Raw genomic sequence first — 27,274 nt, forward strand, 5'->3', positions numbered from 1 at the left:
GCACAGTGGATAGGCCTTGAAAAACTGAACACAGATCAATTGCGAAAACAGGAAGTTGTGTGGAACTGTGAAAAAATAAGCAAAATATACAAACTGAGTAGTTCAAGGGAAGATAGGCAACATTAAGGACAAAGGGAACGCAGGAGCGCCGTGGTCTCGTGGTAACGTGAGTAGCTGCGAAACGGAAGGTCCTTTGTTCAAATCTTCCATCCAGTGAAAAGTTTAATTTTTTTATTTTCAGTTTATGTGACAAACTCTTATGTTTTCATCACTTTTTTGGGAGTGATTACCACATCCAAAAGAAAACCTAAATCGGGCAAGGTAGAAGAATCTTTTTACCCATTCGCCAAGTGTACAAGTTAGGTGGGTCGACAACATATTCCTGTCATGTGACGCACATGCCGTCACCAGTGTCGTATAGAATATATCAGATGTGTTTTCCTGTGGAGGAATCGGTTGACCTATGACCTTGCGATCAAATGTTTTCTGTTCCCATTGGAGAGGCACATCCTTTCGTCTACTAATCGCACGGTTTTGTGATGCGGTCGCAAAACACAGACACTAAACTTATTGCAGTGAACAGAGATGTCAATGAACGAACGGACAGATAATAACCATGCAAAAATAAAGAAAGTAAAATTTTCAGTCGAGGGAAGACTTGAACCAAGGACTTCTCGTTCTGCAGCTGCTCATGCTACCACGAGACCACGGCACTCCTAAGCTCACATTGTCCATTATGTTGCTTATGTGGCCCATGGACTACTCAGTTTGTATATTTTGCTTATTTTTTCACAGTTCCACACAACTTCTTCCTGTTTTCTCAATTGATCTGTGTTCAGTTTATCAAGGCCTATCCAATGTGCCAGCTTATAACTAAATCTGAGGGGGGTGCGATGGGGAGGTTCCCTTGTCAGCCCCCCAAATGCATCAATTTTGCATATTGATGAGCCCATCCAAATGAAAATGGGCTTCATTGTTAAACCAAACCATACAGCGCATACTAATTCCCATCATGCCGCAATGCCAACTACGCAGTTTGAACATCCTAACACAAACCATTCAAAAGTTATGACAATTTTATTTCATATAGTTCAGTAATTGTCAACCTGTATGTTCTAATTGTTATTCTTATTTGTATGAGTAATTCAATAAGGCATCATGAGGTGGAAACTGTAGACCAGAGTCATTTTCTTGTTAAGGTACGTTACCAGCGAGCAAAAAACAGCTGAAAGTGAATGATTTACGCTTGGGTGGAGCTAACTTTACACAGTCTGTTAGGTGGGTTGTGGTAAAATTCAGCTCAGAGAAGAAAATAAAGAATTGTATTAGACAAAGTCCTCCCATGAACCATGGACCTTGCCGTTGGTGCAGAGGCTTGCGTGCCTCAGCGATACAGATAGCCGTACCGTAGGTACAACCACAACGGAGGGGTATCTGTTGAGAGGCCAGACAAACGTGTGGTTCCTGAAGAGGGGCAGCAGCCTTTTCAGTAGTTGCAGGGGCAACAGTCTGGATGATTGACTGATCTGGCCTTGTAACAATAACCAAAACGGCCTTGCTGTGCTGGTACTGTGAACGGCTGAAAGCAAGGGGAAACTACAGCCGTAATTTTTCCCGAGGGCATGCAGCTTCACTGTATGGTTAAATGATGATGGCGTCCTCTTGGGTAAAATATTCCAGAGGTAAAATAGTCCCCCATTCGGATCTCCGTGCGAGGACTACTCAAGAGGATGTCGTTATCAGGAGAAAGAAAACTGGCATTCTACGGATCGGAGCGTGGAATGTCAGATCCCTTAATCGGGCAGGTAGGTTAGAAAATGCATAGGTTAAAGTTAGATATAGTGGGAATTAGTGAAGTTCAGTGGCAGAAGGAACAAGACTTCTGGTCAGGTGACTACAGGGTTATAAACACAAAATCAAATAGGGGTAATGCAGGAGTAGGTTTAATAATGAATAGGAAAATAGGAACGCGGGTAAGCTACTACAAACAGCACAGCGAACGCATTGTTGTGGCCAAGATAGATACGAAGCCCACGCCTACTACAGTAGTACAAGTTTATATGCCAACTAGCTATGCAGATGATGAAGAAATTGAAGAAATGTATGATGAAATAAAAGAAATTATTCAGATAGTGAAGGGAGACGAAAATTTAATAGTCATTGGTGACTGGAATTCGAGTGTAGGAAAAGGGAGAGAAGGAAACATAGTAGGTGAATATGGATTGGGGCTAAGAAATGAAAGAGGAAGCCGCCTGGTAGAATTTTGCACAGAGCACAACATGATCATAGCTAACACTTGGTTTAAGAATCATGAAAAAAGGTTGTATACAAGGAAGAACCCTGGAGATACTAAAAGGTATCAGATAGATTATATAATGGTAAGGCAGAGATTTAGGAACCAGATTTTAAATTGTGAGACATTTCCAGGGGCAGATGTGGACTCTGAGCACAATCTATTGGTTATGACCTGTAGATTAAAACTGAAGAAACTGCAAAAAGGTGGGAATTTAAGGAGATGGGACCTGGATAAACTGAAAGAACCAGAGGTTGTACAGAGTTTCAGGGAGAGCATAAGGGAACAATTGACAGGAATGGGGGAAAGAAATACAGTAGAAGAAGAATGGGTAGCTTTGAGGGATGAAGTAGTGAAGGCAGCAGAGGATCAAGTAGGTAAAAAGACGAGGGCTAGTAGAAATCCTTGGGTAATAGAAGAAATATTGAATTTAATTGATGAAAGGAGAAAATATAAAAATGTAGTAAATGAAGCAGGCAAAAAGGAATACAAACGTCTCAAAAATGAGATCCACAGGAAGTGCAAAATGGCTAAGCAGGGATGGCTAGAGGACAAATGTAAGGATGTAGAGGCTTATCTCACTAGGGGTAAGATAGATACTACCTACAGGAAAATTAAAGAGACCTTTGGAGATAATAGAACCACTTGTATGAACATCAAGAGCTTGGATGGAAACCCAGTTCTAAGCAAAGAAGGGAAAGCAGAAAGGTGGAAGGAGTATATAGAGGGTCTATACAAGGGCGATGTACTTGAGGACAATATTATGGAAATGGGAGAGGATGTAGATGAAGATGAAATAGGAGATATGATACTGCGTGAAGAGTTTGACAGACCACTGAAAGACCTGAGTCGGAACAAGGCCCCCGGAGTGGACAACATTCCATTGGTACTACTGACGGCCTTGGGAGAGCCAGTCCTGACAAAACTCTACCATCTAGTGAGCAAGATGTATAAAACAGGCGAAATACCCTCAGACTTCAAGAAGAATAGAATAATTCCAATCCCAAAGAAAGCACGTGTTCGCAGATGTGAAAATTACCGAACAATCAGTTTAATAAGCCACAGCTGCAAAATACTAACGCGAATTCTTTACAGACGAATGGAAAAACTAGTAGAAGCTGACCTCGGGGAAAATCAGTTTGGATTCCGTAGAAACACTGGAATACGTAAGGCAATACTGACCTTACGACTTATCTTAGAAGAAAGATTAAGGAAAGGCAAACCTACGTTTCTAGCATTTGTAGACTTAGAGAAAGCTTTTGACAATGTTGACTGGAATACTCTCTTTCAAATTCTAAAGGTGGCAGGGGTAAAATACAGGGAGCGAAAAGCTATTTACAATTTGTACAGAAACCAGATGGCAGTTATAAGAGTTGAGGGACATGAAAGGGAAGCAGTGGTTGGGAAGGTAGTAAGACAGGGTTGTAGCCTTTCCCCAATGTTATTCAATCTGTATATTGAGCAAGCAGTAAAGGAAACAAAAGAAAAATTCAGAGTAGGTATTAAAATCCACGGAGAAGAAATAAAAACTTTGAGGTTCGCCAATGACATTGTAATTCTGTCAGAGACAGTAAAATACTTGGAAGAGCAGTTGAATGGAATGGACAGTGTCTTGAAAGGAGGATATAAGATGAACATCAACAAAAGCAAAACGAGGATAATGGAATGTAGTCTAATTAAGTCGGGTGATGCTGAGGGAATTAGATTAGGAAATGAGACACTTAAAGTAGTAAAGGAGTTTTGCTATTTGTGGAGCAAAATAACTGATGACGGTCGAAGTAGAGAGGATATAAAATGTAGACTGGCAATGGCAAGGAAAGCGTTTCTGAAGAAGAGAAATTTGTTAACATCGAGTATAGACTTAAGTGTCAGGAAGTCATTTCTGAAAGTATTTTATGGAGTGTAGCCATGTATGGAAGTGAAACATGGACGATAACCAGTTTGGACAAGAAGAGAATAGAAGCTTTCGAAATGTGGTGCTACAGAAGAATGCTGAAGATTAGATGGGTAGATCACATAACTAATGAGGAAGTATTGAATAGGATTGGGGAGAAGAGAAGTTTGAGGCACAACTTGACCAGAAGAAGGGATCGGTTGGTAGGATATGTTCTGAGGCATCAAGGGATCACAAATTTAGTATTGGAGGGCAGCATGGCGGGTAAAAATCGTAGAGGGAGACCAAGAGATGAATACACTAAGCAGATTCAGAAGGATGTAGGTTGCAGTAGGTACTGGGAAATGAAGAAGCTTGCACAGGATAGAGTAGCATGGAGAGCTGCATCAAACCAGTCTCAGGACTGAAGACCACAACAACAACAACAACAACATTAGACAAAGTGATATCTTGTGATGAGAGACAAGTGAAGTTTGTGGAGATGACAGATGAATCAGTATACTTTATTTTGGATGCAAAAACAACTAAGATCATAAACATTCATGTCATAACCTTACATAATTACGAAGTAAAAGAGCTTAAAAGTGACTATACGTTAAGCCCAGTCGACGGAAGGAAAGCGAGCTAAGAAGAATCACTTCCTCATGGAGAAAGGCCCACAAAATAAGCTGTAGAGACAGCAGAGGTCCTGAGCCAAAGATGAAATATTCTTTGCCATATTGCTACACTGGATAAAAAGTAAAACGCTGTTGACAGCCTGTGCTTCGTTCGCTGAAACAGCCGATACCTCGGAAGAATGTAAGTGGTCCTGGGTACTTCATTGCACTGCGAAATACGAGTAAAATTTTTTTCCGTAAGTACCTCCTTTCCTAATGCATTCAAATGAAGACCGTGAACTGTATGGAGCCTTCGCTCCAAACTGTTTATGTCAATAAAATCTGTATTTACAAAGTGAGTATATATTTCACTGAAACTCTTGTTTGCGGCATGAATTTCACTGTTTACACACAACCACCTCGGTAAATCGTGACGATGCGGGATATTTACAACGAGTACATTCGTGTGAGATAAATTATTGAGGCATTTTCTCAATTCTGTGCTAGCCTTGAACGACTCATTTCTATATACGTCATTTGATCCTCCCAGCAATACAACAATTGGCATCGGTCAACTCATACAAATTTCTGCGCATAGCAACTAGTAGCGGTGTGAAATGAAATGGTGACATAGGCTCAGTAGTAGGCCATGGAGATACACAAAGTTATTACTATCCTAGAATATTACTCCAGCATGTGAGCCCACACCACATATATTTAATAGAGAATGTTGAATCCATACAAAGATTTAAAAACAAAAAATTAAAAACACCAGATGGGATCCTAACCCACGATCTTTAGCATGTCATGGATGTGTCCTAGCAATTACACTATTCCACTGTGCTGAGTAACACTTATTTTTAAGGCTCTAGAGCACGCCAAAGTACATTTCAAACTTTTGCGGTACCACAGCATGTGATTTTTCTCTAGATGCAAGAAAGCAAACACATAAAGTACATACAATACTTTGTTTTATTACAGAATGACTCAGAGGTACGAATTTTACAAATTTATTATATAAAATTCTGGAATAGGAACATTACTGATAAGCCAAAACATTATGACCACTGCACACCGTGACGCTGGAATGTGACATAGTAACAAAAGTGTGTAATCAGAGCAGACATAGATGAGGGATCACCCTAATGAATATAAGGGCTGCAAATGGGGAAATCCATTGAGATAAGCGACTTTGACAAAGGGCCGATTAATATTACACTGAGCACGTGAAGGAGTAACTCGAAACTGCAAAGCTGGTTGAATGTTCACATGCTACTGTCGTGAGCATCTACAGAAAAAGGTAGAAGGACATTAAAACTAACTCTAGGCACTAAATGGTTGGATGTCCACGACTCTTCACAGAAAGTGGGGTTCGGAGGGTTGTCTGTTCAGTTAAGTAGCACAGAAGGTGATCAGTGGCATCTCTGCTGAAAGAGCACAATTCTAGTGCACCCAAAACCATTTTGGAGCACACCGCTCATCATACATTGTCGAACATTGAGCTCCACAGCTGACCACCCCTGTGTGTACACATATCGACCCAACGACATCGTCAATTATGATGCAATGGGCATCAATGGAAATGTGTCAGCTCTTCGGGTGAATCACATTTTTGCTACACTAGGTCAATAAACGTCTGCACTAACACCATCATCAAGGGGAATGGTTCCTCAAAACATGCAGCACGCCATGGATGGAGGTTGGTGGAAGCAGTTATGCTATGGGAGATACACTCCTGCATTTGCAAGGCGCCTGTGGTAGTAATCCAAGACATGCTAACAGCTGCAAACCACCTGCATACCTTCATGCTGGATGTCTTCCATGATGACAATGTCATCTGTGACTCTTCAAGCTTTCCCAGTGTTTTTTTTTTTTTTTTTTTTTTTTTTTTTTTGTCACCGGTCTACTGACTGGTTTGATGCGGCCCACCACGAATTCCCTTCCTGTGCTAACCTCTTCATCTCAGAGTAGCACTTGCAACCTACGTCCTCAATTATTTGCTTGACGTATTCCAATCTCTGTCTTCCTCTGCAGCTTTTGCCCTCTACAGCTCCCTCTAGTACCATGGAAGTCATTCCCTTATGTCTTAGCAGATGTCCTATCATCCTGTCCCTTCTCCTTATCAGTGTTTTCCACATATTCCTTTCCTCTCCGATTCTGCATAGAACCTCCTCATTCCTTACCTTATCAGTCCACCTAATTTTCAACATTCGTCTATAGCACCACATCTCAAATGCTTCGATTCTCTTCTGTTCCGGTTTTCCCACAGTCCATGTTTCACTACCATACAATGCTGTACTCCAGACGTACATCCTCAGAAATTTCTTCCTCAAATTAAGGCCGGTATTTGATATTAGTAGACTTCTCTTGGCCAGAAATGCCTTTTTTGCAATAGCGAGTCTGCTTTTGATGTCCTCCTTGCTCCATCCATCATTGGTTATTTTACTGCCTAGGTAGCAGAATTTCTTAACTTCATTGACTTCGTGACATCAATCCTGATGTTAAGTTTCTCACTGTTCTCATTTCTACTACTTCTCATTACCTTCGTCTTTCTCCGATTTACTCTCAAACCATACTGTGTACTCATTAGACTGTTCATTCTGTTCAGCAGATCATTTAATTCTTCTTCACTTTCACTCAGGATAGCAATGTCATCAGCGCATCGTATCATTGATATCCTTTCACCTTGTATTTTAATTCCACTCCTGAACCTTTCTTTTATTTCCATCATTACTTCCTCGATGTACAGATTGAAGAGTAGGGGCGAAAGGCTACAGCCTTGTCTTACACCCTTCTTAATACGAGCACTTCGTTCTTGATCGTCCATTCTTATTATTCCCTCTCGGTTGTTGTACATATTGTATATGACCTGTCTCTCCCTATAGCTTACCCCCACTTTTTTCAGAATCTCGAACAGCTTGTACCATTTTATATTGTCGAACGCTTTTTCCAGGTCGACAAATCCTATGAAAGTGTCTTGATTTTTCTTCAGCCTTGCTTCCATTATTAGCCGTAACGTCAGAATTGTCTCTCTCGTCCCTTTACTTTTCCTAAAGCCAAACTGATCGTCACCTAGTGCATTCTCAATTTTCTTTTCCATTCTTCTGTATACTATTCTTGTAAGCAGCTTGGATGCGTGAGCTGTTAAGCCGATTGTGCGATAATTCTCGCACTTGTCAGCTCTTGCCATCTTCGGAATTGTGTGTATGTGCTGTAAATAGTCTTCACAGGTTTGCCACCAGATCACATTGCACAAATTCCACAATATTCCCTCAGAGAAACTGTCCGACATCTTCAGGTGGCTCAACCTTGCTTGTGGCTACGAATGACTGACAGTATCTGCACGTCGACGCCCCATTTCTACAAACAGCGCATCGATGTGTGGTACCGTCAGTCATTCGTAGCCACCAGCAAGGTTGAGCCACCTGAAGATGTCAGACAGTTGCTCCGAGGAAATATTGTGGAATTTGCAGAACATGATCGGGCAGCAAACCCGTGAAGACTATTTATGACAATTTCATCTTTCAGGAGTATAAATGTCTGTGTCTCGGAGCCAGAACCGTGCTACACATGTTTGAGGAGCATTATACTGAACTCAAATTGATGTCTCGGCGACCAATTTCGCCTGATGTAAATGCTATGGACCCTGATCTAGGTCACTTTTGGGCACCTTCACCATCTACGCAAATCAGTGAATTACATGACCTGTGTATAGAATCTAATGCCACATACCTCCACAAACCTACCAACAAACTGTCGTATCGCTGATGTGCAGAATCAGTGATGCATTTTGTTCCAAAGCCAAACAAATAAGCCATTAAGTAGGTGGTCATAATGTTTTGGCTCATCAGTGCATTAACATAAAAATAAGGCACACAATAAAAAAAACTTATTACTCTTAAGCGAGGACACACACCAATGTGTTGCGATACGATGGCCGAGAAATGCTGCTCTGGAGTATCATGTGAAATTCTTTTTTGTCAATTACTCTCAAACAAAAGCTGTTGGGGTGAATGGCTGCAGGTGCATGATACCTGGGACCCCAATCCACACCACCACATAGATGGTTCCATAAAAATGGTCCCTCCCCTTGTAAAATACCAAACTTGCTGCTTAATATACTCTAGCAAACTTCTCAATTCTTAAATATTTTCTCGTAATTTACATTTCTTGCCTCCTGCACAATGAGTGTGGCTCTTCCTATGATTGTATCTGTTTTTACTCTCCCTGCTGAAGTCTCTCTAATCACTTAAAATGCCAAAGTTTACAGTTTCTTTGTTATTCAATAATATTTTGTAGTTAAGTTTCTTTTGCTCCTCTCCATGTATCTTTTCTCTTTGGTTTCTTCTTGGCAAATTTGTTAAGGATATACATCTTGTTCTTCTTCATAAAAATGCTACTGAGGTATGACTTTAGTGATTTCTGTTACCATACTCGAAGCTTAATTCTTTAGTTTTTACCCTTCTTCCACATAAAAATCTCCCATTATATCTTATTGTAGTGGAATTTGCTGTCATTTATCAACACATCTTTCTTTTCCTACAGATCTTTTACCTTAACATGTTGGTGCAGAGCCTTGAATGATTCCCATGGAATTGTTTTTGTTTATTTTTAATACTAATCTGACTGTTCTGTCTATGATTCCATGATTGTCTGTCAGTGCTGCTTTTAATCTCCTCTTTTACAATAACTCTTGTATCAGTATTTGTCCTTAGCTCTGTTCGTTTGCAGTAAAGTAGTGCATATGTCTTGATTACAGATCTGTTTGATCTTCGTTTTTCTGGCACACTTCTAACAATCCTATTACATCCCATTTGATGTGATTTACTTCTTGTGCAACTCCACTAAATTGTCTACTAATCCCAAAGTGACGCAGTTAATTATCTCTGTATGAAAAACAGTAAAAGCAATTGTGTTTGTAATGCCCTGATTATTGTATGTGTGTCCAAACATGGAGTCGTAGTGTGACCTCTGAATTAGTCTACTGCTGCCAGTTCTCTCTCACCTGGTTTGGAACACCGACATCCCAAGGAATTGTAGCCTCTGAAAACCCTAAGCACAGCATGCTAGCAGGCCAAAATCTGAAGACTATTTTCCCCCTTCCATCTCCCTCTCATTTCTACTTTCTTTCTGTTCCATAATTTCTTTATCCTTTCAACTTTTCATTTTCTTCCTCTTTTAACCCAAGCTTACTACTCACTTGCTTCCTTCAATCATCATGTCTACTGAAGTGGACATAGTACTTATCAATGTGCCATTTTAATCTAAGGATAGCAGCTTTTTCAAAGTAGCAGCTTTCTTTGTAATTTACTGAACAGATGTAGACACCATTAGTATGAATAGCATTAAGCAGTCTAGTGATAGTTTCTTGTTAGTATATTGTACATATTAAGTTTCCGTGATGACTTTGTCTTATATTAATGTATACCTTGACTTGTTCCACATGTAACACTATCTAATGACTCTTGAAAATATAATGTAACTGAATAGGTAAAAAAGTCTACTCACCACGTGGCAGCAGGATAACACACACATATAAAGGTTAAGGAAATCTGCAAGCTTTTGTAACCAGTGGCACCTTACTCTGGCAGAAGGACTGGAGGCAAATGAAGAGGACTGAAGGAAAAGAACTGGCGAGGATTAGGAAATGGGGAGAGTTTGAAACAGTTGCTTAGAACTCTGGGCCAGGGGAGGCTTACCAGATGGGATGAGAAGGGAAGACTGATTATTGGGCACTGCACTGGATGAGATTTCATAAACTGAGAGCTCAGAGATGGAAGATACAGTAGTAAGTAAGACAGAGACTACTGACAAAAAATCATGCAAGAGTTAATAAAAGCAGAAAGCTAAGTGTATGTTATGTGGTAGGTGTGAGGGTGGGGTGGGGTGGGAGACAGGTCAGAAAATAAAATATATACAGAACCAAAAGGGAGTGAAGAAAGGAATAGTTACTGAGAAGAAATGCTGAGACTGAGGAAAGTAACAAATTAAGGTCAGGTGCATGGAGAAACCAGTCCCAGTTACCACCAAGGGAGTTCTGAGAAGCTAATGGATTGGATTGTTTGGGGAAGTAGACCAGACAGTGAGATCATCGGTCTCATCGGAGGACGGGGAAGGAAGTCGGCCGTGCCCTTTCAAAGGAACCATCCCGGCATTTGCCTGAAGTGATTTAGGGAAATCATGGAAAACCTAAATCAGGATGGCCGGACATGGGATTGAACTGTCGTCCTCCCGAATGCGAGTCCAGTGTGCTAGCCACTGCGCCACCTCGCTCTGTGCTGAGAAGCTAATGTCTGGTGGCAGAGTCCAGACGGTGAAACGTGCACCGAAGTCACAACAGTCATGTTGTACAGCATGCCCTGAACATGATATTCTGTGTTGTCAGTGTGTATACTCTGCCTATGTCCATTCATCCTAATTTATAACTTGGTGATAGTCATGCCAACGTAAAAGGCCAAACATTGCCTTCATAGCAACTGGTACATGACATATGTTGTTTCATAGGTGGCTCTCTAATTGACAGTATATGTTTTGACAGTTACAGGGCTGGTATAGGTGATGGTAGGAGGGTACATAGGGCAAGTCTTACAAGGAGGACAGTCCGACCAGGATATTGCTGAGACTGGGAAGGGGCAGGGGGGCATGAAATATTTTAGGTGTTGTGGGGAAAATGTCTGATGGAATGGACCTCATTTCAGGACATGATTTTAGGAAGTCATAGACTTGTCAAAGTAGCTGATTGATACATTCAAGACAAGGATAATACTGAGTTACAGAAAGTGATGTTTATTTGGAGGACTCGATAGTACCTGAATTGGATCTGATGGACTGAGAAACCTGATTTTGAACCAGGCTGGCAGAGTAAATTATGTCCAGTGAAGGCTGAGGTTAGAATAGTGGTGTTTTGCTCTAAAGAGTTTGCATCTGAACACACACTATGTGTTCAGAAGTCTCCAGGCACCCACAAAAACATATGTTTTCATATTAGGTGCATTGTGCTGTCACCTACTGCCAGGTACTCCATATCAGCAACTTCAGTAGTCATTACACATCGTGAGAGAGCCGAGTGGGGTGCTCCATAGAACTCACGGACTTCGAATGTGGTCAGGTGATTGGGTGTCACTTGTGTCATACATCTGTACGCGAGATTGCCACACTCCTACACATCCCTAGGTCGACTGTTTCCATTGTGATAGTGAAGTGCAAATGTGAAGGGACACGTACAGCACAAAAGCATACTGACAGTTGAAGAGGGTCATAATGTGTAATAGGCAGACATCTATCCAGACCATCACACAGGAATTCCAAACTGCATCTGGATCCATTGCAAGTCCTATGACAGTTACGCTGGAGGCAAGAAAACTTGGATATCATTGTCGAGTGGCTGCTCATAAGCCACACATCACATCGGTAAATGCCAAATGATGCCTCACTTGGTGTAAAGAGTGTAAACATTGGATGACTGAACAGTGGAAAAACATTGAGTGGAGTGACAAATCATGGTACACACTGTGGTGATCTGTATGGTAGCAACAGTAAAGCTCGGAGGCAGTGGTGTTATGGTCTGGTCGTATTTTTCTTAGAGGAGGCTTGCACCCCTTGTTGTTTTGCATGGCACTATCACAGCAGAGGCCTCAATGATGTTTTAAGCACCTTCTTGCTTCCCACTGTTGAAGAGCAATTCCGGAATGGTGACTGCATCTTTCAACACGATTGAGCACCTGTTCATAACGCATGGCCTGTGGCGGAGCAGTTACATGACAATAACATCCCCGTAATAGACTGGCCTGTACAGAGTCCTACCTGAATCCTACAGGACACCTTGGGGATGTTTTGCAACACCGATTTTGTGCCAGGCTCGACTGACCGATGTCGATACCTCTTCTGAGTGCAGCACTCCGTGAAGAATGGGCTGCCATTCCCAAAGAAACCTTCCAGCACCTGATTGAATGTATGCCTGCGAGAGTGGAAACTTTCATCAAGGCTAAGAGTGGGCCAACACCATACTGTATCCCAGCATTACCAATGGAGCGTACCACGAACCTGTAAGTAATTTTCGGCCAGGTGTCCGGATACTTTTGATCGCATAGTGTACATTCACTTCTAATGCCAAGGCTGTATGGGAAGAAATGTTTGACATGTAAAGGACTGCAACTGTTGTTCGTTAGTAGAGTTAATGTTAACAGAAGCGAGTCGCTGACATTTGGTGAGGATGAAGTCAACATAAAGGAAAGTGGCTTGGGATACAGAATAGGACCATGTGAAATTTAATTGGGAGAATATATTCAGAGATTCTAGGAATTTTAACATGTAAACCTCACTGGGGGTCCATATGGCAAAGATGTCATCAATGTATCTAGATCAAACCACAAGCTGAAGGGTTATGGATCCCAGAAAGCCTCTCCAAGGGACCCACGAAAAGACTGGCATAGGAAGGAGACCTCCTGGTTCTATGGCCATGCCCCTGATATATTTGTATGTCTGCCCCAGGGGATAAAGCAGTTTTGGTAGGTGTAAAGTCTAGTAAAGTGAATATCTAGTGGGAACTGGCATTACATGATGTCCTTGATTCTCGCCACTTACCTGGCCTTAATTTATGTTAATTTCTATGGTCTCAGCGGTCTCACGGTAACTATTCCTTTCTTCACTCCCTTTTAGTTGTTTTCTACATCATTTATGTTCTGACCCCACCCCCCTCCCCATACCCTCTTCCACATACAATGTACTTAGCTTTCCACTCTTATTAACTCTTGCATAGTGTTTCATCAGTAATCTCTGTCTCCATTATTACTTCTAAGCTCTCAGTTCGGTAAGTCCCCTAACCCAAGGTTCTGGACAACTTTTCCAAACACTTCCCATTTCCTAAACATTGCCAGTTCTTTTTCTTCATCCCTCTTCCTACCCCTTGAACCCTTCTGCCAGAGGAAAGAGTCAATGGGTCCAAAAGCTTGCAAATTTCCTTAAACATTTATGTGTATGTTCTCCTGCTGCCACTTGGTGAGTAGTTTTATCATCAACCCAGTTACATAATATCTAACAACTCTGTAATTCATGTGCTATTATTTTTCTAAATTTTGATCCTGTCATGTTATTAATGGTTCGTTTAGACAATCAGACTCAGTGATTTGTGTCTGATACACACCTTAATCAGGATAGAAATAAAAGAAAGCAAATTGTGAAATGTATCTGCTAGGTAGCACAAAGTTGTTGACAGTTGTAGCGGGGTAATATTATGGTCGCCAGCCCAAGTTGGATAACATTTTAGTAAACAAGGTAATTATAATCTTTAAAGCCACAATATCAAAGAGCAAATAAATTTCTTCACTGTTTCATGAGAAAACTATTTCATGGAAGCTGCTTTCCACTATAGCAGATTTCGCATTTTAGTATGGGATACAAATTTACATGAAAACCATACCTCCACATTAACCATTATGAAAATAATGTGGATGGATGTGAATAAAGCAACATCTAACGTTATCATGGAGCAGAATATCAAGCCTGAATGTAGACTAAGTTGGAGACTATTTAACATGATAGTTTTAGTGCCCCCTCTTTTTTATAACTTTCCATTTCATTTTTATTCATTTTTAAAGTCTTGCCTTTTTAAACTGAAGATGATGGCCTACTCTTAAAACACAGAATGACTTATCATGAATTTTTTGAGCTTCATCTAAATTTCAATATTTTTTCAAATTTAGGTTTTTCGTGATAACCCTGAATCACTTAAAATTAATGCTGAGATGGTCTGACTGAAAAGGATACAACAGATTTCCTTCCGTACCGTTCCCCTTCAGGAGTGTGCACACCCGCTCAAACAATATTGCCATCAAAGAAATGTGAAGCACACTGATTCTCCCGGCCAACAATGCCATACGATCATTCATTTGTCCTCTTCTTTTGCAGGTTCTTCGCTAAGCTGCCAATGCATCACTGGGAAGGCGTGGAGCTGGCAAAGATGAGAGAAGAGTGGTGGAAGCTGGGGATGCTCTGAGCTGCTGAGGCTCCGCATTGTGAAATGCGGGGTCTTGAAAGCTGCTCGTGTTGACTTCTGCTGTCCGTCCTCCTAAAATTCACTGTCTGTCCCGATGTCAATGGCTGGTGCCACTGCAGCTCCTGCACATTGCAGTTGGCATTCTAAACGGGCCGTGCTCTATCATCCGCAGGAGTTTTGTTCAAACTCAAGTTGAATTTTTTAAAAGCTGTCGTTTGGAATGTATATCCTGCATTTGTATAAAGGTGTATTCACAACTAATGTCAACAGCCTTGATAGCCTTCACAACATGTTAATTTTCTTAAGTGATAACATTGCCAACAGTGTTTCCTCATTTCTTGTCAACAATGCAGATTGTCTGAACTATGTACGGCAAGAAAATTTCTAATTTTAGCAGAAAGTGTGTACTGCTATACTTTGATTGCATTTGTTGTAATTCATATGATTTTATATTTTATTTCCTTTCTTCTTTCATTCCTCTCAACTTTAATATCTATGCTTTCTGTAATTTGTTTTTATTTCAGTCCATACATGAAATCAAACATCAGCACAAAAAGAGTAAACTACACTGACTAAAACTACACACCTGCATAAAAAAGAAAAAAATTGTTCTGTTACACTATATTTATAATTCCTCACTCTTAATCCAAACATTTTTCCTGCTCAGTCATTTCAGTGCGTCACCAATATGTTACAATCCCTCACGTGGAATAACTGAAGCCTTCTATATAGCTTTGCCATTTCAGAACCAAACTATCACATTTCAATGTATCCTAGACCTTGGCTACACTACCGGTCAATCTGTCACCACAGCCTACATTCCAAAATATTATACAGATGGAAAAAAAGAGTAATAGTCAGAGTTTTGTTCTCTCCCTTTTTGCGCACGTATGCTGTCACACAACACAACATCATTACAGCAAAGCTACATTACATTTATCGTTTTCCATGGATCCCTTGGAGAGGGATGCGGAAAGAGTCAAAGTTTTTTTAATTTTTTTTAAATTCAGGTACATGGATTTTGTACAATTCTAATGCAGATGGACGATGGAATAGAAGGAGTTGGCCAACAGGAAGTCCTTTAATTCACTCTGAAACTGATTTTTATCACTTACAAGACCTTTGATGTGCTCTGATAAGTTATTGAATATATGAGTACCCATGTATTTGACTCCTTTTTGTATTAATGTTAAGCTTTTATAGTCCATATACAGAATGTTTTTGGTTCTGGTATTATAATCATGTTTTGCACTATTTTGTGTGAAAAGAGACATGTCGGAAATGACAAAGGACATCAATGAGTATATGTAGTGATTAGTTAGAATGCCAAGTTTCTTAAAGAGGTCTCTGCATGGTGATCTATGACTGACACCAGATATGATTCTAATGACTCGTTTCTGAATCTTGAAAATGTTCTCTCTGTGAGAGGAGTTTCCCCAAAAGATGATTCCATAAGTCATTAGTGAATGGAAGTAGGCCGAATAAACGAACTTCTTCATTTTTAAATCACCTATTTCTGCTATCATGCATGCTGCAAATTTAGCTTGATTAAGGCGTTTCGTTAAGTCTAGAGTGTGAGTTTTCCAATTTAGGTTGTGGTCTATTTGTACCCCTAAAAATTTGACACTGTCTACAGCTTTAACTTCATTGTTTGAATACATTACACTTATAGGGTCAGGTATTCTTTGTGAGGTACTAAACTGTATGTACTGGGTCTTGTCAAAATTCAGTGACAATTCATTAGGTGTGAACTGATACTTACAAATATTGCGTTAGCCGATTGCTCAGTGAGATCACAGGTATAGTTTTTTATACCAACACTTGTATCATCTGCAAATTAGACAAAATTTGCATTTTGTGACACTGCATATGGAAGGTCATTAATATATGATAGGAACAACAAGGGCCTGGAGAACCCCTTGTCTGGTGGTTTCATATTTTGAATGACTATTGTTATGTGGTAAGCCTGATACAGACACACACTGTTTTCTATTAAAAAGATGAGAACAATGAGCCTGCTACTCCTGTTATCCCATAATATTTTAACTTTTGTATAAGGATATCATGCTTAACACAATCAAAAGCTTTAGCCAGATCACAGAATATGAGGTGCATTCGAGTTCTAAGGCCTCCGATTGTTTTTCTCCGGACTGGAAAGAGATAGAAACATGCGCATTGTTTTAAAATGAGGCCGCGTTCATTGTCAATACATCCCAGAGATGTCAGCACTGTACGGCAGATGGAATTTTACCGCCAGCGGCGAGAATGAGAACTGTTTTAAATATTTAAAATGGCAACGTTTTCCTTACTTGAACAGCGTGCAATCATTCGTTTTCTGAATTTGCGTGGTGTGAAACCAATTGAAATTCATTGACAGTTGAAGGAGACATGTGGTGATGGAGTTATGGATGTGTCGAAAGTGTGTTCGTGGGTGCGACAGTTTAATGAAGGCAGAACATCGTGTGACAACAAACCGAAACAACCTCGGGCTCGCACAAGCCGGTCTGACGACTTGATCGAGAAAGTGGAGAGAATTGTTTTGGGGGATAGCCAAACGACTGTTGAACAGATCGCCTCTAGAGTTGGCATTTCTGTGGGTTCTGTGCACACAATCCCGCACGGCGACCTGAAAATGCAAAAAGTGTCATCCAGGTGGGTGCCACGAATGCTGACGGACGACCACACGGCTGTTCGTGTGGCATGTTGCCGAGCAATGTTGACGCGCAACAACAGCACGAATGGGACTTTCTTTTCGTCGGTTGTGACAACGGATGAGACGTGGATGCCATTTTTCAATCCAGAAACAAAGCACCAGTCAGCTCAATGGAAGCACACAGATTCACCGCCACCAAAAAAATTTCGGGCAACTGCCAGTGCTGAAAAAATGATGGTGTCCATGTTCTGGGACAGTGAGGGCGTAATCCTTACCCATTGTGTTCCAAAGGGCACTACGGTAACAGGTGCATCCTACAAAAATGTTTTGAAGAACAAATTCCTTCCTGCACTGCAACAAAAACGTCCGGGAAGGGCTGCGCGTGTGCTGTTTCACTGAGACAACGCACCCGCACATCGAGCTAACGTTACGCAACAGTTTCTTCGTGATAACAACTTTGAAGTGATTCCTCATGCTCCCTACTCACCTGACCTGGCTCCCAGTGACTTGTGACTTTTGGCTTTTTCCAACAATGAAAGACACTCTCCGTGGCCGCACATTCACCAGCCGTGCTGCTATTGCCTCAGCGATTTTCCAGTGGTCAAAACAGACTCCCAAAGAAGCCTTCGCTGCTGCCATGGAATCATGGCGTCAGTGTTGTGAAAAATGTGTACGTCTGAAGGGCGATTATGTCGAGAAGTAACGCCGGTTTCATCGATTTCGGGTGAGTAGTTAATTAGAAAAAAAATCGGAGGCCTTAGAACTTGAATGCACCTCGTATTACAAGTGGTAATAACTTTTGATTCATCAATTCTAATATATCACCTGTAAAAGTGAATATAGCTTGATCAGTAGACAATCTTTCCAAAATCCGAACTGATTGTGAATGAGAATATTTTTCTGTACTAAGTGTTTATAAAATCTATTTACATAACCCTTTAAACACTTTTGAAAATATTGCCAATAATGAAATGGGACAGAAGTTTTCCACTGATGATTTGTCTCCTTTTTTGTGTAATGGTTTGACAATAGCATATTTAAGCCTAACATCCAGTATCCGTAGTTTCACTTTAACCATTTATGCAGCCTTATTTAAAGATAATGTAACACTTTCATCACAATGGCAGCTTTTCTGAAACAGCAAGCTCACTGCATCTGCATTATTAAAGACATATTGTATAAACAAAAAGTTTATTTATAATGTGGGACTCACCTCTTTTATTGACTTAGTATCTGTATTCACCAAATATACATAAATGTTAATTCTCAATACAGTCTGCAAATCTCAGAACTCAGACTGGAGTGTGCTTCAGTATTGCGCCTCTGCAGTTCTGCTCAAACAATGAATGTGTTGTTTTTCCTTAACAAACAAAAGAGTGACAAAATTAACCTTCATGTATGCCCTACATCCAGTGATTAAACTGCTCATTTCATGCTAACAACTTCTTCAAATCTGACAGACTACTGACGTTATGAGATACCGTCAATGATATAAGAAAGTCAGAATACAGAATCAGAACTAAGGAACTAGCAGTAACAAAGTCTACTAATGACCAAAGCTAAAATCATAAAGCATGTTCTTGACTGAAGTTGTGTTGTGAAACCTCTACACAGTTAAGGGATGGTATAATAGAGGAAGTGTCATCCAAACATTTCAAAATGTCATCGTTTATTTGATTTAGGAATATATATGTACAATCAAAACAAAAATATTTACAAGGTAAAATATAGCATATTTATACTTTTCCTCTCTCTCTCTCTCTCTCTCTCTCTCTCTCTCTCTCTCTCTCTCTCTCTCTCTTTCTTCCCCCCTCCCCTTTTTTCCTAGCTGCCAAAAAAGTCATGAAAACTTGTATTTTTCTCTTGACTTACTGTTTCACTATTTTAAAAAAAAGATAGCTAACAAAATTTATTTGCTCTTTCTAGGTTCCTGTTGATGCACAGTGAAGGCTCTTTATTTATCTGGGTACTGTACAAATTAAATTGTGTTCTGTTTCAACTTGCAGGTAAAAAGTCCAAATCCTCCTGCAACCTTTCAAAGGTGTCACAAAAGGGAAGCAAATATTAAAAGTAAAATTTAAGAAGGCAAAGAATCCACTACTGGATCACAAACGAGTGGTGAGGTTAAATTAATTTTCAGTTTTAGAAGGTAACGCTTCCATCCCACTACCAATGTCAGCCTCAAACTCTTCACAAAAATACTTGACTTGACATTCTGTTGTGACCCATTCTGATACATTCCATTCCACTCTGCCAGGGGTTCAATGTTATCAAACTTATGTAGGCAGAGTAATAGTTACTTAAGATTGTAAAAATCAAAAGAGTGACATTTTCAGTCATGGAACTTGTGAGAAAATTTTCAATCCTTGGTCAAACTTATCAGTATACAATCATAAGGCCACATTGAATCAATAATAGCTATCATAATGTATTCTAGTTTCCCCAGCTTGTTTAAGGCAATTGCTGGATCAGTTGTAAGTTGCCCACTCATTTGATGATTAAGCTGCTCATCAGCTCTGTAAGACATCTTCACCATTTGCTGCCGTATTGATTGTGTTGAACTATCTGTAAAGAGCATTTTCAGTCAACTTACAGCTGAGGTATATGTATCACAATATCTTCCATAACCGTGTGCCCACGTGACATATGTCCCTCAATGTGCTACTGCCACTCTTCCTATTACTAACTCAATAAACATGCTATGATGAAAAGGGAGCTTGAAATTGGATAGTTTACAATTAACACTGAGTGTCTTATGTCTGGAGTTCATGAAAAGGTCTCTACATTGATCGAAATTCCACTCATAGTACATGCACACACTCTGCCCTCCATCCACCTCCACCATACACAGGCATGAGGGCGTGTGCGCGCATGCGTGTGCGCGTGCGCGCGTGTGCGCACACACACACACACACACACACACATTCTATCTGGCTGCGGTATAGAAAAATATACTGTTCCACATTGCACAGTAACAAACTTAGACTATATACTGGTAGGAGAAACTCTAAAGGCATTTACCATTTACAGATGCTTCCGACAGCCACTGTGCCGAGTGTCAGGTTGGATTATTTCACACTCCTACTTGTACCAATGCTTTCTGGGCCCATATTTGTTCTTGTTCACTCTAAGAACTGACCTCTCACATGAACTACCTATACATCTTTTCTGTGGGCTTCAAAATATCACAGGACATCCCCACACCACATGTGATCTCGGATCCAGCAGAGATGGGTAAAGGTAAGATTCGATACACTGTTGTGGTATAAATATTTGTGCCCTTAAAGTTTCCTTTGAAAAGGATACTTGACATTTCCTTCCCCACTCAAGAGCTTGCAATATGTCAAATGACTTCATTGTCGACAGGATGTTAAATGCCAATATTCCTTCCGCATTTCAGTGTGTATGTTTAGCGATACTGTGCTGAGGTTTAGTTTTATGTATGTGCTTGCAGTTTTGGAAGTACAGAGAGGGAGGCGAATTCCAAAATCAGAGTCTTCATTTCTAGATTATATGATGAACTCTTGCTCCACAGAAGGTTGTAGTAGATCCTCAAGGACAAACACTACGAAAATTGACCAGATTTGAGAGAACAAACAACACACAATGCCATCAGTTTCTGAACATGTGCTTGGCATATCCTCTTGTCATCTTTGTTCTCTTACTGCTTCAAACTACAGTATAACATGTAAGGCTGGTTTGGACACAGCACATCTATGCAAAATAAGTCAATATTCAGCCAGCCAGATTTAGGTTTTGTGTGTTCTCTAAAATGTTTCTTCTTCTGTAAATCTACATCTGTACCCTGCAAGCAACATTATGGTGTGTCGTTGAGGTTACTTTGTGTACTCTTTCCTGTTTCAGTCACAGACAGTGTGCAGGAAGAACAGTCATTTGCAAGCGTCCATGCCTGCTCAAATCCCGGTAATTTTACTTTCACGGTGTTCTTGTGGGATATACGAATGAGGAACCAATACATTTGTTGAGTCTTCTACGAACATAAGTTTTTGGAATTTCAATACTAAATCACACCATGATGCACAATGCCTCTCTTCTAGTGTCTACCACTCCATTATTGAGCCAGCAACTGGTGAACTCTTCTTTGGATGTTCCCTACTTGCTACATTAATCACAACTGGCAATGGTCACAGTGATGGATGAGTAGTATTTGTGAATCGCTGAGTTTGAAATGGCTTCTCCACTGAGGAGTGAACCTACTCCTCCCCCACCTATTATCAGTCTGGCCCTTGCCCCACCTGTAACAATGCCTCGATTGAGAGAACATTAAAGTCACAGCTTTCCTTCTTTCCTTCCCTCCCTCCCTCTTTCTCTTCTTCTTGTTCTCCTCCTCCTCTCCTTCTTCATCATTTTCCTCCTGCTGAGTGGAGTGGTGGAATGGGTAATGGCCAAGACTGGTACTCAGTACGCCATGGGATTTAGGTTTTCACCAAGGGGTGTGTGAAGCAGTTAAGGTGAATACCAAGATGGTTCCTTTTAAAGGGACAGAGCCACTTTCCTTCCCTGACTGTACTGGGCCCGTATATGTGAGGGCAGCAGTTGTAATCGTCATCCGGCCATCCAGAATGAAGTTTTCCATGCTCCCCCTAAAATGTAAGGCAAATGCTGGGATGTTTAGCAATCCTATCTGCAGGTCACCACAGTGTGAGGATTTTTGAGTGCAAAGCTGTTGGACATGAGCTTTCTGCTTATCAACATCCTGGTTCCACCTATGTTTATTATCCACCGTGATACCCATGAACCCTCATCCTGAGTAAGACCATTGATCTCTACTTCTAGCTCCCATGCATGGGGTCCCGGGTTCGATTCCCAGCAGGGTCAGGGATTTTCACCTGCCTCGAGATGACTGGGTGTTTATGTTGTCCTCGTCATTTCATCATCATTCATGCAAGTGACGATATTGGACTGAGCAAAGGTTGGGAATTTGTACGGGCGCTGATAACCATGCAGTTGAGTGCCCCACATTCCAACCATCATCATCATCATCATCTGTTTCTGGCACCTTTAAGACTTTTTTGTTACGAACTGCATTATAAGAGTGTTTGTAAGATTAAGGGTTAGGCTCCAGAATGAATTCACATTGCAGAAGTGTGTGCACTAATTATTTAAACTGTGTGCTGGACTAGGACTCAAACCTGGGACCTTTGCTTTTTGGAGTAAAGTCCTCTAGCAGTGCGACTCATTCATGGCTTTTTCTTTTGCCAGTACCTCTTTTCCGACCTTCCAAACTAGATAGTTCTGGATACAATGTGGGACTAGCACTCCCAGAAGGAAAGATAAGCAGAGAAGTGGTGTAACCGCAGCCTAGGCAACTGTTTCACTCCACTGCAGAATTGGGAATGTTTCAGAAATCACTAAACAAAAGCCCTACAATTTAATGTGCAGTCAAACATCCAAACTGCAGTGCATCTTGGCAACACTGTGAATGTATTTCACAAATGTGTGGTAGTGAAGTTCTCATGGATGACTCGAGTACAGCCGTTAAATCTGCAGTTCTGCTGAGTGCAGTAGTGAGACACTAAGAAGCTGTGTTACATCGACTACATTTTAAATGGCAATGTCCAAAATAACTTGTCCATAATAAGGTAAAACATTTTATCGAACAGTTAAAAATATGTGAACAAATTTTTGTCCAAATATAAATCCTTATTTGCAATTATCTGTATATCAGTGGTCCTTTGTACGTGTTTGGGGTTCTTTTGGCATTTGTTCTGGCATGGAGGAGACACTGTTCTCAAAGTTGTTGACTGTGGCCCCTTGCTGTTCACATATTTATGCCATCCTCACCTCTCTTGTTTTTACCAGTCATGTGGCACAAAACAGATGCCTGTTTAAATGAAGGATTCCAACTTGCAGTAGTCGCAGGAACTTTAGTTCACATTCTTGTCAGTCTCCAAATAATTTAAGGAGTAAGGATAACCACTTATCGAATACTAGAAGTGCTGAGTTGTCATAAGGCACATAAATGAAGGAGAGAACTTCACTAGCCTTCATATGAATTCTCCTCCAGAGCTACACAGGGCATGCACATACACACATGCACACACTCACTATTTCATCCTCCACTTGCCTACTCCACCCAATACAGCCCTTCACCCCAGTCGAACTGTTATGTATGCATGGGCGTGGGGAGGGGGGGGGGGGGGGGGGGGGTTGGAGGCTATATAGTTGTGAAGAATATGGCTGATATGGCTGGAAGCTAGGGAAGTCCTCTCTTTCCTTTATGTGCCTTTTAACAATTCAGTGATCTTTTACCCTTTTTGCTTGAATTATTTACATTCCCCCAGGACCTTCCTTAACCCGTTTTGTCAGTTTGGACTGGTAAGATGGGGCGGGGAGGGGAAGAAAGTATCTTGTACAAATGTGGCTAGCATAAAATTGTCATTGCTTTTATCCACTGCCCATTTGCAACTGAGTATATACTGAAGTAATTTTCAGAAATTAGTGGTAGGTCAGCTATCGATATTCTAATATGTGCTCTGTTTGAACTAAACAGATCTCTTTCCTGTAATGTTTGCAGTAAAATGAAAGTTCAAAAAAAGAACTTGAAGTAATTGGACACCGAGTGTGAGCAAAGACTGGCCTCTACTTGCCCAGAAATTAAAAATAAAATAAAATAAAATGTAAGTTTTATACATATTGCTGAACGTCTGGCCTGTTTCATCACCAGTAACTGGTTTTTCCTTCGTTTTGCCTCTGCAATCACTTTTCCAAACATTTGATAATTCATGTTGATTGCAGTGAAGAGGCGATTCTGCTGTGTTGTTGAAACTGTATTCCATCAGTCGGCTCTTACTCTTTGCCAGAGGCAGTACGCACAATGTGAGCGCTGTCAAGAGCACAAGAATCGCTACGAGGCAGCTGGTATTGACTCCTTTCCACCCAGTGCTGAACTTACCAGATGGTATTGTCTGTGGAATCAGTGTATATTAGAGTCTTGTAATTTTTGCTCCAGAGGTTGCAGTTTCATCTTTACAAAACTGTGTAAGCAGCCATTACCTCTGTGTCTCAACTTTGCTCCTGCAGCACAGATATTTGGTTGCTTTGAATGCTGCCTGTAGTGTTTGTGGGCAGTGGGTGCTCCCAGCCCTCCGCCCCCAACATTCTTGCAGACTGCCATTCATAGAGGGCAGTTCATCGTTTCCACAACCACAAAAGACTGACTTAATTCTTTCTCTTTCTATTCCCAATGCCAGTCACCCTATTTCAAACTTTTTAGGTATATTTTAATTGTCTGACTGCTTGATAACTTTTTTAAATAAAGTACATAATATTGAAACTTCGTGGCAGATTAAAACTGTGTGCCGGACCGAGACCCGAACTCGGGACCTTTGCCTTTCGCGGGCAAGTGCTCTAGCAACTGAGCCAGCCAAGCACGACTCACGCCCCGTCATCACAGCTTTACTTCTGCCAGTACCTCGTCTCCTACCTTCCAAACTTCACAGAAGCTCTCCTGCGAACCTTGCAGAACTAACACTCCTGGAAGAAAGGATATTGCGGAGACACGGCTTAGCCACAGCCTGGGGGTTATTTCTAGAATGAAATTTTCACTCTACAGCAGAGGTGCAGTGATATGAAACTTCCTGGCAGATTAAAACTGTGTGCCGGACCAAGACTCGAACTCGGGACCTTTGCCTTTCGCGGGCAAAGCTCCGAGTTCGAGTCTCGGTCCGGCACACAGTTTTAATCTGCCAGGAAGTTTCATATCAGTGTACACCCCGCTGTAGAGTGAAAATTTCATTCTACATAATATTGTTTGACAACATTTTCAGTGCTTTTGATCTACTATTGCAGCATGCTAAACTCCTCTTCCTCCAATCCCTCTGCGACGTTTCCATCAGAAATTCCACATTCTTTTCCAAGCATCACCATTTAAAGTTAGTGCATTAAGCAAGTCAGCTTCAGCAGGAGCAAGTGAGTCAATTCAAAGTCATGCACAGGCCTAGCTACTTCTGCCTGTGCAATGGTAGGCAGCAGTGGGTGGGACGGGAATGCGTGTTAAGAGAAGCGAGCACTGACCATAAAGCAAGCAGCAGCCTCGGCATCTGAACAGCTAATAACATTAATGTAACTGTATTTAAAAAAATTCACAATTTAGAAATACAATGAAGTGACAAAAGTCATAGGATACCTCCTAATATCATTTCAAGTCTCCTTTTGCTCAGTGTAGTGCAGCAACTCGAAGTGGCACGGACTCGACAAGTTGTTGGAAATATTCTGCAGAAATAACAAACAGACCCGAACTTTTCGACTCTGTAAGCGCAGAACAGGGAATCAGTAATCATAAGGCCGTTGCAGCATCCCTGAATATGGAAGTAAATAGCAATATAAAAAAGGGAGGAAGGTTTATCTGTTTAGCAAGAGTAATAGAAGGCAGATTTCAGACTACCGAACAGATGAAAACGAAAATTTCTGTTCTGACACTGACAATGTTGAGTGTTTATGGAAAAAGTTCAAGGCAATCGTAAAATGCATTTTAGACAAGTACGTGCCGGGTAAAACTGTGACGGACGGAAAAACCCACCGTGGTTCAACAACAAAGTTAGGAAACTACTGCGAAAGCAAAGAGAGCTTCACTCCAAGTTTAAACGCAGCCAAAACCTGTCATACAAACAGAAGCTAAACGATGTCAAAGTTAGCGTAAGGAGGGCTAGCGTGAAGCGTTCAGTGAATTTGAAAGTAAAATTCTATGTACTGACTTGACAGAAAATCCTAGGAGGTTCTACTCTTACGTTTAATCAGTAAGTGGCTCGAAACAGCATATCCAGACACTACGGGATGACAATGGCCTTGAAACAGCAGATGACACGTGTAAAGCTGAAATACTAAACACCTTTTTCCAAAGCTGTTTCACAGAGGAAGACCGCACTGCAGTTCCTTCTCTAAATCCTAGCACAGACGAAAAAATGGTTGACATCGAAATAAGTGTCCAAGGAATATAAAAGCAACTGAAATCACTCAACAGGGGAAAGTCCACTGCACCTGATGGGATACCAATTCGATTCTACACAGAGTACACAAAAGAACTTGCCCCCTTCTAACAGCCGTGTACCGCAAGTCTCTAGAGGAACGGAAGGTTCCAAATTATTGGAAAAAAGCACAGGTAGTCCCAGTCTTCAAGAAGGGTCGTCGAGCAGATGCGCAAAACTATAGACCTATATCTCTGACATCGATCTGTTGTAGAATTTTAGAACATGTTTTTTTGCTCGCGTATCATGTCGTTTCTGGAAACCCAGAATCTACTCTGTAGTGAGACCCAACTTGCTTTATTTGTTCATGAGACCCAGAAAATATTAGATGCAGGCTCCCAGGTAGATGCCATTTTCCTTGACTTCTGGAAGGTGTTTGATACAGTTCCACACTGTCGCCTGATAAACAAAGTAAGAGCCTAAGAAATATCAGACCAGCTGTGTGGCTGGATTGAAGAGTTTTTAGCAAACAGAACACAGCATGTTGTTCTCAATGGAGAGACGTCTACTGACGTTAAAGTAACCTCTGGCGTGCCACAGGGAAGTGTTATGGGATCATTGCTTTTCACAATATATATAAATGACCTAGTAGATAGTGTCGGGAGTTCCATGCAGCTTTTTGCGGATGATGCTGTAGTACACAGAGAAGTTTCAGTGTTAGAAAATTGCAGCGAAATGCAGGAAGATCTGCAGCGGATAGGCACTTGGTGCAGGGAGTGGCAATTGACCCTTAACATAGACAAATGTAATGTATCGCAAATACATAGAAAGAAGGATCCTTTATTGTATGATTATATGACAGCGGAACAAACACTGGTAGCAGTTACTTCTGTAAAATATCTGGGAGTATGCGTGTG

General features: G+C 41.0%; 1 pseudogene; it reads left to right on the plus strand.

The window, feature by feature from the left end:
* LOC124553394 overlaps positions 1 to 14,777 on the plus strand; it is a 31,060-nt pseudogene extending 16,283 nt beyond the window's left edge.
* Positions 14,778 to 27,274: the final 12,497 nt, after the last annotated feature.

The sequence above is a fragment of the Schistocerca americana genome, chromosome 11, assembly GCF_021461395.2.
Source record: "Schistocerca americana isolate TAMUIC-IGC-003095 chromosome 11, iqSchAmer2.1, whole genome shotgun sequence".
Lineage (NCBI taxonomy): Eukaryota > Metazoa > Arthropoda > Insecta > Orthoptera > Acrididae > Schistocerca > Schistocerca americana.